Source organism: Trachurus japonicus, chromosome 24 (assembly GCF_045865225.1).
Source record: "Trachurus japonicus isolate A0001 chromosome 24, Traja_1.0".
Taxonomy (NCBI): Eukaryota; Metazoa; Chordata; class Actinopteri; order Carangiformes; family Carangidae; genus Trachurus; species Trachurus japonicus.
Window position 1 is genome coordinate 17,140,916 of NC_140930.1, and position 16,368 is coordinate 17,157,283.

General features: G+C 44.9%; 1 long non-coding RNA gene across 1 annotated transcript; it reads right to left on the reverse strand.

Moving 5' to 3' along the window:
• Window positions 1–7,199: 7,199 nt before the first annotated feature.
• On the reverse strand, window positions 7,200–16,045 carry LOC146961774 (uncharacterized). The gene is made up of 3 exons (XR_015035258.1): window positions 15,936–16,045; window positions 7,651–7,790; window positions 7,200–7,321 (listed from the first exon to the last, which is right to left on the reverse strand). It is a non-coding gene; the product is annotated as an uncharacterized LOC146961774 (long non-coding RNA).
• Between the last annotated feature and the right edge of the window lie 323 nt (window positions 16,046–16,368).

Genomic DNA, 16,368 nt, shown 5'->3' on the forward strand with positions numbered 1-16,368 from the left:
CAGCCCCGAGGTCTTCCTGATGTCATTAATGTGTGATTAGGGCCGGTGGGGAGCAGCAGTTAGGAGGTTAAAAAGCCCCTGACAGCCCTCATCATCGGCGAGGAAACCCTGAGACTGATGCAGGGGCCGCGCAGATGGGCGAGAGCGAGCGGCTGCCAAAGCCCTAACTTGTTATTCCTCCTCACCTCCAAAAATCATGCCACGCTAATAAATGGCGCTGACATGGGCACGCACGTGTACAGCCGCACTGATACAGGTTCACATAAATCCCCCCCCCCAAAAAAAAACATACAAACAATACCGGCTTCGATGTAACAATCTCTTCCTCCTCTCTTGATTGATGATGAAATAATATCATTTAAATGAGAACGATTGCTTGGTGAAAGACTGGGAAAGCTGCCAGAAATGTTCATCACAGTTTAATACACGTAAACGCACAAAGTTTTGCCATTCTTTTAAACTTGATGACACTGATTGGACTTGAAATGATGAGTTGGTCTTGGGAATAGGAACCTGACAAGTTAAACTTGACACAAGCAATCTAAACTACAAGCAAAAGTGTCTGCCTAAGTGCTCAATCATGTCAGGGCTTTAGGATTCCTTTAAGTTGTCATCTTTAATACATGAGACGATTTCCAGCCTGACTGCGCAACAAAGTCATTAGACTAGGAGGAAAGATGAAATATAAATCAAGCGTCCCTCTCTGCCCCCTCCCCAGTGAACAGGTGGCTGAGTTGAATGAGATGGTGCGCTAACTTGGCTGTCACCGTGTTTTCCAACAGAACCACTGCCTTCTAAAGCCAAACCACCGTGAATTATACATCTATGGCAGTAATTCTCTCAGAGGAGAGCGAGAGAGAAAAAGTGAGAAGGGGGGCTAAGAGAGTTAGAGAGATTAATGGCTGAAGCGGTTGTTTTTGACGCAGCGATCCTTGGCTCCGCTTCCCGCCCGCCGCTTATTGGCTTTTCAGAGCACATTTATTTATTTCGTTAACAAGAGAGAGCAGCCACGTTGCTGTCACTTTTTTGGCTCGCTCGGTGCCACAGCAGACTTGTCATCTCCTACACCGTGGCGTGCGCCTTTGAACCCTGCCACAGACTACAGAGTGAGAATATTAATAGTGCAACAAACAAGACTTTAAAAATAGCAGGGGTCTGTCAGAGGCCGAGTGTCACTGACACTTTTTGTCTAGTATACCGGCCAATACGAGAAAAAAAAGTGTTGAGGGGAAAATGCTTGTTGTCACATGTTTCATGACAGGTTTTCAAGGACTTCAGAAGTTGGCCATCAAAAGCCATAATCTCCTGTAAACAAATACTTAACATTTCATCATCTGTGTGAATTCATTCTGACTCAGCTTATATCCAGTTCAGGACGATATATACAGTACATCGTCCTCTTTTTATATTTTAACTACCAACCATCTTTTTTTAATTCCTGCTATAAAAAGTTAGTGTGAGCGTTGTTAGGAGAGTTTACAGCAGATGCCTGCAGGCACCTTTTAATTGCAGGAGGTGTCTCAGGTCATCAATTAGACACAAAAGCTGTCATAGATGCATTCAGTACAACAGAGAATACAGACATTTTAATGTCAGTGAAAATTATTACTCAGGACAACTTAATTTAACGACAATATTTTGACTTTAAGGGATGATGATTAAACGCACGACTCAGACCACATTTTCTTCAACATATTGGTATGTATTACACTAGAAAAGGTTGATGGAAATGTCAAATAAAAAAACCTCATCTGCACAAAAACATTTTTATGAACGCCTTTTCTGAAAGGGAGTAAAGTTCTCACATGACTGATCAGCTGTTTGCGCAATAACACAGGTTATCTTAGATGGAAAATGAATAACAACTTGTCCAATTGAAAAAATCTTAACGCCTTCTCTATTTCTGAGGCGACTGGTTTTCATTCTTCTTCATTTGGGGTTTGAAAACATTGTATTTTTTCCTAGTTCACAACCTCTGCTTCCTACGTTGCAAAGTTTAACTAGTTGAGGGAAACGTGGGTAATTTGCATATTGTCTTTACTTTTTTTCGCAACATTTCAAAAAGTTTTCTCAAAATCTGAAATAGTCTGAAATGGGTTACTGATTAAGTTTGATGCATCTTCTAAAATGGTGAATGAAAAAAACAAAACAACATGATAATAAAAACTAAAAAAGAAATCGCTGTGAAATAACGAAGGTCAGGATCCAGGATCATGTGATCCTCTGATTTTAGCTCAAATTCCTCTAGCTGAAGAGAAGACAGTGTGTAGTGTGATGTTAGATAAAACTCCGGCTGAGTACAATCTGATATGAATAGTCAATCCATGGACTAATCTGTATTCAGCCTCCCGAGGGAGTCCTCACAAAGGGCCGTCACTGGCTCAGCCAATAAACTTATTCAAGTCAGTTTCAACACAGCGCGGCATGTTCCAGCATAATCTGTCCAGGAGGTCGTGACCTCCACATCCCCTGCCCGTGGAATAAAGAGGACCTCAGGCCAGGATGACAGGAGAAGTCTTCCAAGGAGTTCATGTTACCACATGTCATAATAACAAGAAGCTACTGTTCCCCCGCCAGGCTCCTTCCCCCTTTGTCTTGGAGGGGCTCTGGACAGGGGCAGACAGGACGCGCTGGCAGAGCTGAAACTGAATATTATCATTGGGGGGAATCTTGTTTCATGTTACTGAGCGGCTAGGTCAGCTAGCAGGGTGCGCTGCCACTTCACCTGACGGCAACAGTTCATTCACAAACACTCGGAGACAAATTTTACGAGCAACTGCGAGCACATAATCGAGCGAATCTACACTTTGCACTTTCTGTGCTTTGACCTACAGTCTTGTTTATAGGCTCCGCACACCTTCGTCGACGCATGTACAGCTGTACATTCACACACAACTGTTGACCGCTTAACTCCCCCCGCACACCCTCCATGGCGATTGAGAGGTCAATATCTCACTTTACAGCCAGCTACACTTTCCTCTGTCACTCACAGCTCGCACTCCATTCAAACAGCAGGTTAGCCCAACAAAGGAGACCGCAGGGGAGCTGCCCGAGCCTTCCGCTTACACACACTGAAAACACACACCCGGGGCTCACATGCACACAAACACACACTCATAACGCGGACAGTGCTCGCCGCGGCGCTGCTCGGAGCTTGACGGGTGCTTTGTGCTCATCCGTCAGCCGGCCCCTGGGTCCTGAAGATACCTTCAGTCAGCGAGAGCGGCTCCCTGAAAGGAGGGATTCACACAGCTCTGAAATATTGATGCCAGGAGGGCACCTGCAGCATGCCGACCTTTTGACCTCTCCTTTACATTCTTAGAGGAGGAGAGGAGGTAACAGAGATGGAGGGAGGAGGAGGAGGAGGCCGGAAGTGACAGGTGTGGCCAGGTAAAAAAAATGCCAGTGAGCTTCGGAGGAAATTTGTGTCGTTAAGTGATGCGAAGTTAGGCAAATACTCCAAATTGTCTGGATTCATATGACTGCCGCTGTGCAGGAATTTAGTTTGACCAAAAAGTTTATGCATGAATTTTTCAGAATGATTACCTTCATTTGAGTGTGAAATCTCCAAAAACACTCACTAGAGGACAGATAGCACAGCGTTAGCCTTTGACTCTGGGACAGAGAAATGGAGTGATGAGAGAGAAAGATGGAGAGGGAGGGAGCGGGGGAACGGGTCGGAAGTTTGACATTCCTGTGGGCGATGTGTGTCTCGTCAGTGGACGCGTTTGGATTCTTTTAACGGGAGTCGATACCCCCTTCCGCTTCCCAAGCACTCACTGTGAGCTGAGCCGGGGTAATGCCATTGAACAGGGACAATGGGGCCTCTTAAAAGGCAGCTTTTAACTGGGCGTGTGCACGTGGATATCAATACAGCCGATAGTTTTCCATGTAAGAAGATCAAACGCAGAGACACTGGGTGAATTCTCAGTGAAGAAGCAGACAGATAAATAAATGGAATGACTACAGGGAGTTTGTTTTAAAGAGAGAGGAGTGTGTCTGTTTTGCTGTTGTACAACATACAGGCGTTCACTGTGTGTCCCCCTCCTTTTCCTCCCCCCCTTTTTCTCTCTATCAACCCTCTCTCGTTTTGCTCAGACACACATGCTCCAGCGTAAGCTCTTCAAGTTTAAAGCGTGCATTTCAAAGGCGCATGGGTGCCTGTATCACCGCTTTAGACAAAAGGGCCAGCTCTTAGGAGATAGAGGGGACATCTGAAGCAGAGAGAGGGAGGGAGACAGGAGCAGGGAGAATGAAAGAGAAAGCGCGAGGAGGGAGAGCAGGGTTAGAGAGAGAGACAGAGGGTGAGAAAAGGGGGAAGACAGAGAAACGAGAGAGTGAGGGAGACAAGGGAAGAAGAGAAGGAGGGGACGTGATTGCACGCTTTCAACTGCCTTTTGTGGGCCTCTCTGCAGATGTCACCAGCTGTTCCCCTGCACGGAGGGTTCCAGAGCGTGGAACATCGCCTCCGGCCCCGTCCTCGGCCACCTTTCAAGTGTCAATCAGACAGGAGGGGTTTCGGAGAGGGGTGGAGGGGGGGGGTGGTTGTGGTGGTGACTGAGGGGTGGAAGACCGGTTGAGGGGAGGCAGGCAGGAGGAAAGGGGGGGAGTTCAGTGGAAGGGAGGCAAAGGGGGCCAACAGACTGGGCTTCGGTCACTGTCCTGAGAACAGTGCCAGCGTTTCGCCATTGATTTAGCCCCCCTCCCCTCTTCACCAACAACCCGCTCAATAACAGAGAGAGGATGGAGCCAGCCGTGTGCGGCGTGCAGACAAAAGAGGCCCGTGGGCAAGGTTAGCTGGAGATCACACGGCTGCTAGGCTACTGCTTCCACAGCACTACCGTTAGCCATAGTGTTAGTGATTAGTGATAACCGATGCCCCCCCCCCAGTCCCCCTCCTCTTCCACCCCCCACCAGCGCTCCTTAGTTCAACACATGCAGAACCGTGAGGGTGACCTACGATTAGATGTGTGTGTTGCGATGGGGAGGAGGATGGTGGGGGGGTGTGTGGGTTGGTTGGGGAGGGGGGAGGGGGGGGGCACACAGTGGTGGGAGCAAGAAAAGTTGTCACTGCGAGTGAACGGGCAAACATAAACGAGGCTGACATATGGCGTGATTGACACTGAGACAAACAGTGTCTAACGAGGAGGAGAAGGTGTGCTTAGCACCGCTTAACCTTGGAGCGTCTAGTCGGCTGACATAACTCCAAGACACTTTTATTGACGACATCAATATCTACTGTACGCTGCTGTGTGTATAACCTTCTGATCCAGCCGGCGATGATGGCGCTGAAACCTGCAGCATAGAGGCGTTTAATCACTCAGACAGGGTCACTCGTAGAAACCCACAGACAGGAACCCAAACAATTCTTCCGCGGTTTATATTGGCAGACAAGTCTGCGTCGAAAAAAAAAAGGTGCCCGCTGTCACATTGATGCGATATAATTCAAAGCCTGAAAAAACACTCCGATTCCCTTGTTTTATTGACAGCCTGGAGTGAGAGTTGCGGACACTCAATGCATCTTATCAGGCGGTGTAAGTAGGGTCCATTATACACACTGTTGCTGCTGCCCCGCTGATAACCTCTGCGCCGAGGCTGTGAAACAAAAGCCTTTGAAGAGGAGAGGAACCGGTGGATTTTGTGTGATTTATGTTTTCTAAAAACAAGATGGCTGAGCACAGAGGTCCCAGACCACGGCTGACCTCAGTAGTTTCCTGTCATCTCCTTCTGTGACTGTGTGTGTGTGTGTGTGTGTGTGTGTGCGTTGCTCTGCGGGGGGTATAGGAGGGCGAAAACATGCACATAAAAGACCATAAAGTAGTTTATATTTGTCCTGAGGAGTAAACATAGGCTAGACTAGTTAGGAAGTAAGGAAAGAGTGCTGAGCGATCCACAAGGTTTAAAAAGTCACAGCTCCGTCACCACATAAAAAGATACACATCATAGCTATGATAGTAAGACAAGAAAAGTAAGATCTGATGCATTGTTTGCATGTACAGCCTCCAGACTGACTGTCTACCCCAGAGAGCTGGAGTGTGAATGAGAGGAAACTGTTTATATATGGGAGTCGGTTTATATTTAGTTGTGTTGTGCATCTAATGTAATGTCTGTTACTTAAGGAACAGCCTTGTGGGAAGCATTTTCAGAGACGTGAAAGTATTATGTAATTTCCTTTTAACATCAAATTTACTGATGATCTCCCTCTAAATAAAATGACACAGCTCTCGGTATCATAAAAACAAACGTTCTTCCTCAATAAAACTTAATAGTCATCAGTCTGGCAGTCAGTTTAATCCTCGTGGTTAATACTCATTATAAACTGATCATGGAGATGCTTCCTGACTGGTGAACAAGAGATGACCCCTCTTCACATTGGCGTCACTAAACAAAAGGAGGCCAAATCGCTCCTGCCTGTCAGACATGTAGCAAAACACAACTTCAGTCGAGGGGGCCAGCAGTTTTTCCGAGGGGTAATATCCTTGGGCATTAATCACCCCAGTCATAAATCAAAAGAGCGTGACCACCCCTCCACTTCAACACCCCGCTGCATCCCTCCTTCACTTCCCATCCCCTCTCTCCCCCCCACCCCCACCCCCTCCTTCCCCTCCCCTGCCGTGCATACACTCCGCAGTCTCCACAGTTAGAAAAAGTTGAAAAATCATAAATCAAAAGAACGACCTCCGCTATCCTGCCACACGCCGCTCCCCCCTCCTCCTCCTGCCACACCATCACCCTCTCATCCTCCTCGACCTTCTACCCATCAGAGTTCATCAAACGCGTCAGAAATCAAGAGTGGCTTCCTCAATATTTCCTCATCATCCACCCCCTCCATCTCCCATCTCCCATCTCCCATCTCCCGGATTTGCTGCCACCACTGACTGAGCCCTACACCCACCTCCAGACTGAGGTGACGGGGTCACTCCGAGGTCTCTGTGGCCGACCGACCACATGCGCCTTTGCCTCACCCGCTCCGAGCCTCTGCTAACTTTGGGAGCCTGCTCTCTTGCCTGCAGAGGTGGTGGCCCCATGGTCACAGAGTCCCGTGTTTTTCTGATCCCCTCCTGCAGAAGTGAAAAATAGCAGGAAACGTATATCTGTCATTGTCCATTCAGGAGATCACCTGTAAGGAAACGAAGCGGCCAGCAAGTGCTGACACAATCATCCCTGCGCCTAGCAACACATCCTGGTTCCGGCCCAGACGCGAGGGACCGTACAGTACGTCTGAGCTGCTCCGCTTCCTGCCCCACAAGGCAGAGGGAGGGAGGGGGAGGGGGGGGCAGTGGGGATGGATGGCAGGTTATCACAGGCTGAAGGGGGAATTCTGAAAAAGAAGAATAAAGACTTTTGTGCTCCGGGCTTCGTTGAAGGATTATAAATAAGGCCAGACACGCTGAATCAGATCATATCTGAGAGTTTTGTTGCAAAAGAAACAAAACACCAAAACAAGAAATGGTGAGAAATGGAAATGAAAAGCCACAGGAAATGTCACCAATCCCAGATATGAACAAAAACAGAGCCAGTAAAGCAGTGAGGCGGTTATTCCAAATACAAAATGACTTCGTAAGACAACTGTGACACCTGCTTTGCTTTCCTGATTTGCTATAGCTTTTGAAAGCTCGACGCCTCCGATATGCACTGCCAGTAATCTACCTTCGTCAGTCACGCATGTTTTTGAGTCGACTAGAGGTTTTGTCTTAACCCTGACTCAGCGAACGACCACTGTTTGATCTTTTCTGCTGTTGTGATGTCGTGTTCCTCCCATTACAAAGAGTACCAGGAAATGGTGGCCCCTGGAGAGATGAGAAAGAGACCCTGTTTATCCTGAGCAGAACCCATACTCGTGATTACAACCCAGCCCTGCACCTGGCCCCAGTGACATGCCAAGTACACACACTTTGGTACCCTCCCCAACCAGACACACATACACACACACACGCACAAATGTTCACACACACACACACACACACACACACACACACACACACACACACACACACACACACACACACACACACACACACACACACATATACACACAAACTTGCTACAGCGACAAATGGAACAAAACATAAAACATAAAATGCGCAACATATGCCACCACACTATAAGTAGTGTGGTTGACGGATTAAAGCAGCAATAGCAGTGAGTAGCTGCTAAGAACACAGTTGTTAGTAGATACTTGTATGTGCATTACATTGGTACTGTTTGATGTTGACCCGGGGGTGCACATACTTTGGGCCCTAATAGTTTATTTTACATGTCAGTGGGGACTGAGAGGCTTTTAGCAAAGATCTGCCAGTTAAGTTAGCTTTGCTGTTAGCACTATGTTCTCTCTCTCTTGCTCAATTTGTTTTGGATCAGCATAAACTCATACATAAGAGTATGGTATTGTAACTTTAATGTAAAGGATTGTGATGGTTATTATTACAACTTAAAAGATTTCTGCCGTCTTATCTTGGACACACAACACTGCTTGCCTCGCTAGTCTGTGACCGTCTACGTACACAACAACCTTCAGCATTTATAGGCTCTTATTTGTGACGTGTAACCAATCAGATGGTGCTGTAGGCAGGACACCTTTCCAGATCACAGTGTGGTGACGACACAGGGACAGGTGGCTGCATTAGAGCCAAAGCAGCACATTTCTAACTTATTTTATTTGATCAGTTATTGGAAAAAGAATCATAATGATACCCACTAACTCGAAAATGCTGAATATTGCATCCGATAGTTGACCATGCTGATAATGGGTCGATCGCTAAATTGAATAGAACATTCTGAGCATCTAAATCCCTGTTATCTCTATAATTTGTTCCAACTTACAAAGTCTCCCAGGAAACTACTCCGAAACTACAGACATAAAACCACTGTTTGTCACCCAGATATTTCACGAAGGCTGTTGTCCTGAAGAAAAGCCATTGATGACACAGTTAATAGATTCTATTTGTTGCTTGAGGTGCCCTTCCTTTCAAGTTTACTTTCTACCTAACAAACTGTGGTGGTGGTCCAACCATGTCTAGAGTTCAAAGTGTTTTTAGCTGTTTAGAAGCGCCACACTTGAAGGCCAGCCTTAAAGGCCGGCCTTAAAGCCTCCTGTCATTGAGAAGAGAAACACGTTCAGATGTAGATAATGATGGAGTTTTTAACCTCAAATGTGCTCATGATGTTGCCCTTTTTATATATACAGTATATGTAGCAGCATAAAGAATGGAAAAACTGAATATCAGAGAAACTTTTGAACCTTCATAATTTCTCACCTCCATACAGTATGTTGTTGGAATTGTTGGTTAATTACAAAAAGTGTCAGACACACTCTTCTGATGTTGGTTTCAGACACCCAAAAATAGCTTCAACTGCTGTAATAGTATCTCTACACTGTCTAATGTACATTCTCTCTATCAGTTAATTAAGTAATACTAGTAGTGAGAAAGTTCCAGCTAACTCATTAAAGTAACTAATGATATTTGCTATGTCATTGTTTTGGACTATATTTGCTTCGGACAGATATATATAAAACTCAACAGCTGGTGGTGGATTCATGCAAGAGGAGGGAGGCAGTGTCAGAGGTCAGAACTAAGTCCATCGCTGAAGAAGATCTGGTAATGAAGTTAAAAATAATAATCATTGCAAAAAAAAAAAAAGTGCTTACTAACCCCTGTGGGAAATAAAATCTGTCACATGCAAACACAACCGCTCACTGCATGCATCGGTGCATGGGCAATGCTTTCTAAGAATTTTGAGGGGCGGCGTTTATATTGATGTGTGTGTGTTTGCTTGCCAGGGATAAACTTTATTCAGAAGCAGGCTACAGGCCAGAGTGAGCTTTTTATTTGTATATGCTCTCACCCAGGAAACATACATCACACTCTTACTAAAAATACACTGCCAGAAACCACCAAACACGTTGAATCAGAGCCACAGAATCCAATTTGGCAGCGAGGGTTTGTATTGTGTGGCTGGTGCAAAAGACAGAAGTGCTCTGACATCTTGTCTTTGTGCTCGTGAGGAGTCACATTGCAAACTGGTGGAATCAAAGGCTCGCTGAGAACTTTCAACAGTCTTTTTAGTCTCTCTTTGAGCTGAAAGAGCCGTGAGCAGGGTGTAGCTCCACATCTTTCAAGCTCCTTTTTTTTTATTATTTACCTCTCCTTTTCTCTGTGGCACTCAATTTCACTTACTCAGGCGCCGGTTCTCATTTCTACAGTATCTCACACTCCTTTCTTGCCTTTTTTTTCTGCAACCACTTATTCTCAACTTTGAACTTAGGAAAAACTTGGGAGAAAGAATAGATTTGGAAAGTCTCTCCTTCTCTCTCTCTTGCGTCTGATCACAATTACAAAAGCCTCTTCGTTTTGTGTGTGTCTCTCTCTGTGGTGTGCTGGCTGCCAGCTCTGGAGGAGCTCCATTGTCTCTTGGACCAGCACCTGTCACAGTGTTAAAATGCAGAAGAGAGAGGCCGTATGGAGTAGGACGCCCTCAGCAGGCCACTGGATACGTGTGTAAATGCTTCAATTTGCATGCACACATTCATAAACACACACACATACTCACAAGTTATTCCTTGTCAAATTGGGGAGGGTGTATCGGAGGTGCCGGGGAGGTCATTGAAGCTGTGTGTGTGGGAGTGTGTCTATGTGCGATTAATCCACTGAGCAAAGACAGTTTGAGCTGTTAAACAGCTGAGTGTCAAAGGGCTTTTATCAGGGCGAGTGGCGCCTTGACTGACACACACACACACACACACACACACACACACACACACACACACACACACACACACACACATTTTTCACCCCACTAACACATTCATGTACCATAGCAATGTATCAAATGAGACTGTACTGTAGCTGCACATACACACATGCACAATACAGGCATGTAAGTAGATGGCCAAGATATCATTATCATAAAAAAAAGCAGTTAAAACCTGCTCAAGGACACACACACACACACACACGCATGCACACACACACACATACTTCCAGGTCCGTCTTGTCCAGACGCAGTAGTGAACCCAGCTGCTGCTACTTCTCACTTCTCGTACATGACAAGAGCATGTGATGAGGACATGCAACAGCAGTGCATGTGCGCATACACGTGTGTGTGTGTGTGTCATCTTGGACAGTCCAACTGACTTTCCTTGTACTTCCCTTTCTGTCTCAGCCAACAGCATCCACTGGTTTTACGTAAACATATTTATCCAAGAGCATTTAGTTCCGTATTCTGCATTTTAGTTTTAGTTTGCCGAAAAACAGACCAAGTTACTAATTCTAATGACAATCAATAAGTACATGCACAATAATAATGCCCTTCTTTTTGGTACCTTTAATCTTTCACCAGCTTCTAGTGACGCCACATGCAGCCACATGTCACATGGTGCTGCTTTTATGAACTGGTGGACAATTAGGACGCTGTCCCTCGCTCCAAATGCAACAACAGATTAATATGCAGAGCATCGTAACTAAAACCGCAGGGTCTAAGGTGATAAAAGTAAAACATGCAAAATACAATGAGACAAATGTCTACACTCCTTAGCCAGAAAACTATGGGACTGTAATTTTGTTATAGTTTGGAAACATAAATGAAAACAAAGCTTCAAAATTCTGCCTGTGGAGCATTTTAGATTTTATAGTCCCATTTTAATGTGGCATTAATGTAACCCTACATTTGTTACACTGTAGAGTTTTACAAACAGTAGCGCTTTAATCAATAGCCCCAGACTAATTAAACATTAAACATGTCTCCTGGTCATTGGGTTTTACTCTTGTAATAAAAGTCATTTATTACAAGAGTAAATGTATATCTTTGAAAAATGTTAGAACAAGCAGAAAAATCATAAGGACGGCAAACCGACTCAGTCACACAGCTAAGTTGAACTCTTTGCTAACATTAGGCAGAATTAGCCACCACAGGCTAATGGTCACACCAGACCAGGCGAGGCTGAGAAAGAGTTACTTTTATTGCTCATGAATTTTAATTTTAAGAGGAAGACGATGCTCTTCCCCCTCTCTGAAGTTACATCGTCATCATGCTTTAATCCAGATTGTGAACCACACTGAGGACAATTCAAGTTGCTCAGTTTCATGAATGTTGACTGGTACAACAGTGTGTAATGCAGACAGGCTGCCATAGCCCAACATAAGCTGCTTAGCATTCAGACTGGCTGTGTTGTGACAGTATATATGTCCAGGGCTCCTTTATTATATGTCTTCATGTCTGAGGTGCACATGTACATGTATGTATGTGGAGACAGAGTCATGTGCACTTATACAGATAAACACACTCACAGGAACACAGACACTTACGTGGCATGCACTCCTCCCCCAGTATAACCTACATCTTTATCTAAATAAAGGCATGTTTCAGATTATCATGCTAATGCGGAGGCATTGTTTACCAAACCACTTTCCTCTGGCCTCCTAGACCCTCCTCCTCCTCCCTCCTTCTCTCCCTCCCTTGCCACCCCCATCTCCGTGTGGACCTCCTGATTGTACATTTGCAGCCCCCAACTCCTCCATCCAGCCATTATCTCCTCTTATCTCTTTCTAAGTCCCTGTCGCCCCTACCCAGAAATGACCTCATATTGTTGCTCAGGAGGAGTTAAGACACTCTTGGCCGCACTGAAATGCTCCCAGCAGATGTTGTGATCATTTGAGCGCTTTTTTATTGCCGGTGCTTTCTTCCTTTGCAGGGTGGAGGGAGGGAAAAAGAATAGGATAGATGGAAGAGAGCAGGGACGGAGGGATGGAGGGGAGGAGGTTTAAACATTAGAAGGCCAACAGCTGGTTGCGTCTCCCTCCCTGGGTGCATTAACCTCTTTGGCCCTCTTGCAGCAGTGCCAGTACAAGGAGCCTCTCAGCATCTGGAGCTTAAGTAGGGCGAAAATATCACTGTCGCAACGGTGAGGGGACAGCAAATCCTGGAAAACAGGCTGCAAGATGGAAGAGCGGGTCATGCCACCGCAGATGTAAAAGACACAGCAGGTTTATGAGTGTCTTAAGCAGCACAAGATTACGAGCTAAGCCTCAACATCATGAGTGAAACAGGCTTATGCCATTGTTCTTTCCATGCTGCATCATCTGCTGCTTTGTTTTAGCATCTTACAGATTGAAAAAAACTGAAGAGATGGCATGACTTCTTATACAGACAGCTTTCTCTCACCCTCAGGTTCACTTATTAGATAGTCTAGACTAGCCTATCCGCTGTCATTAAAGAACTATGGCTCTATATAATGCTAATGTTGCTCCCATTCTGCTGGATGTGTGAAGAGGCAACTCTTTCCTAAGATGTTCACTGCTCTATGAAGTGAAAATATGTCAATATAAAGACTGTTACACTGAACCCCAGAGATAAAAGAAAAAAATGCAACCGTTATGACAAAGATTGGTAAAACAATACTGTGCTTTAGTTACTACCGCATAGTTTTTGAAAAGGAGTATATTCTACCTTTGATTTCAATAACAGAGCTTAATGTCTGATCTCACTTGTCAACATATATTTAATTTTAATGATAAAGTGATTATAAAAAAACCATGTAAATAGTGACATTGCCCAGGATGTCAACTATCCACCTTAAAGTATTTCATTCACTTAGTCTTATTGATTTACAAGACGACGCATCAAGGACACTTACTGTGACAATACAACATTAATCCTCAAACTAAATGGCACACAAAGGTGAAGTGAAACCAAAGGAGAAACTTAAAGCAGTAATTTCAGACTGTGCAAGACGGACCTGAAGGCACTCCTGCTGCACACACACATTTTTCACACACACACACACACACATTTTTCACACACACACACACACACATACACATGCAAGTTTGTTGTCATTCAGCAGCCGCCACATTGAACATCCAAAGTGTACCTCTTTCTTGAGTGAGTAAACAGACCGATTGTCTGCGCCCCTCAGCAGCTGCTTCTCCTTAAGCCACTGCCGTCGCCGTCGTCATCACCAGCATCATCATCATCATCATCATCATTATAATCATCAGTCAGCTTAAACACAAGACAACAAAGGTAGAGGCGCACAATGGGCCTCAGTGGCTTTGAGGAACATATCAAGGCTTAGTGAGAGAAAAGACAGTGGGTTTACCGTCTTTATTTGAATAGGCAGCCTTTGCCTCATGCAGGGCTTGGCCCCTTTCTTCATCTTTACTCAGTATTGGGTGTTGTGTGCTCAAGGGAAAGGTGTGTGACTGTGGGTGGGTGAGAGCATGACAATAGAGGCAGGTGCTCCTGAGTTTACCTTCATGCAGTTTGTTAGCTCAGGGAACAGACACGCACAAACACACAATGCTCAAGGAGAAGCGTTCTCTCTCTGACACTTGCACACTCGTCTATCATCGGAGTCATCATGATCTCTTCCTTTTGAAATGAATGTGTATCATATCACTCGTGCCTGAAAGTGACAGTGCTTTGCCACTGGCACAAGTAGATGACAAGCATCCACTTCCTGTGTTGAAAACACATACAACACACTGTACTCCCTGTTTAAATCAGGTCATTTAATTTGTTCAGAGAGGCTCTCCATTGGTTTTACATACTAAAGTAAATGTACTACAAGGGGAGTGCTACCACTGACAACAGTTATATATTGACTTCTGTAGGTCTGGAGAGAGCTTTATAAAGTGTTAGAAAAAATCTCAACTCATCTCAAAACAGCATTAAATTACATTATGGCAGGTTCAGTATCCAGGGTTTTTTAACTAGACCAATGTTTGTAACTAGTAGCCAAGCTGTCTTTAGGGGTTTCCATTTTGTTGTTATACAGTAGGGCTGACTGAATAATCTTATTTCGTCATCACAATATTAAAGTCCACGATTAACACAATGCAAGAGGATGCCCGAAATGCGATGAGTACGTTTTATTTCAAGGTGTACTGTAACGTAACAACAATGGCGATGGCCGCACTTGAAACACGTCCATACAGCATTGATCAGCATACGTATAATGTTTGGAGTTTGTTGTTTTGGTGTTATTTGTGTGGCACTGTTACAGCGCCACTTCAGGCCTGGCATAGGTACTACAATGTATCGAGTCGTTTTCATAAAGACATGGGAACTGTATGGTTAATATGCACACCTGAATGCTTATTTATCGCAAGTCATATCATCATCGCAATATTAAACAGTGTCACAGCACATTTATGTCATGCCGAAAGTGTGGGCTATTACATACAGTATAATGGCTATTTGTGAGTTTTGCTGCTGCTACACAACTAATGTAAGCATTTTTTTTTTTGTTCTTTCACTCCAGTCTGCCCTGAAGAAGCAGCAAAGCTGGTAAGTCAACACAGCTGTTAATGCTATGGTTGTGAAGCAATAGCAAATACCTTGTTGGGCAGTATGATAGGCTACTGTATTTGGCATTATGCATGTTTTTTTTTTCACAACAGCTGTGAACACGTCACACAACCTAGTTCTTTCCAAATATATGCCACTCTCTAACCTCTGCGGCATTTAGTGTATTTGGATGACTCTCTGTCTCACAAGGCATTAGCATGCTTCAAACCAAGTGAGTTTTTTTTATAGGGCCTAAACTCCTTTATACCGCTGCTTCCATAACTTTCTTGTGTAAAACCATGAACAACACCATGATGCCTTTGAGGTAAGACTGTCTGTTAACGCCATATTTGAACAATCATCTCACGTCGGCCCTCTGTGAACTTCAAGCGCAACCGATCAGAACAGCTCTTCATTTAGATATGGTAAGACAACAGTTTGAACAGGCTTATTGTTTTGTATCATAAAGTTTCCCAACAGCTGATTGGGATCATCGCAGTTGCACAAAATGAATTCATTAACCCCCCGCCCCCCCCCCCCCCAAAAAAAAGGCACGCATCCTTCCCACCGAGCACCTTTACGAATCATTAAACCTAATTACTGCGTACAGTTTATCTCTCTGCCTTTTTTCTCCTGGCCTTGTTTACCTCTCCTTCTTGAAATGCAAGGAGCATTGAGTCATTTTCTGGCAGCCGCAGGAGACGAGAGCTGAAATTGCAGGAGCAGACACTTCCAGGGCCAAGTCTCATACGGCAGCACAGCTAGAAATTAATTAAAACAGGGGATGAGAGGGAGAGAGCAAGAGAGAGGGCAAGAGAGAGAGAGGGAGAGAGAGAGAGAGGGATGGAGGGAAAGGGATCACAAGTAAAATACAGAGTAAAAGGATGTTGTGCAAAAGCATTGTTACGTGTGTGTCTGTCCGCTGGCTCGCATGTGAACACCAGTTGTCCTCTCTCAACTCTGCCACAGACAGACGAGGGGAACAGTGCGATCCTGACACAAATCCTTGGTAAGGGTCCTTTTTCTGCCCTCCCTCCCTCACCCTTTTCTCTTTGCCATCAGTAAATCCGGGTTTCACTA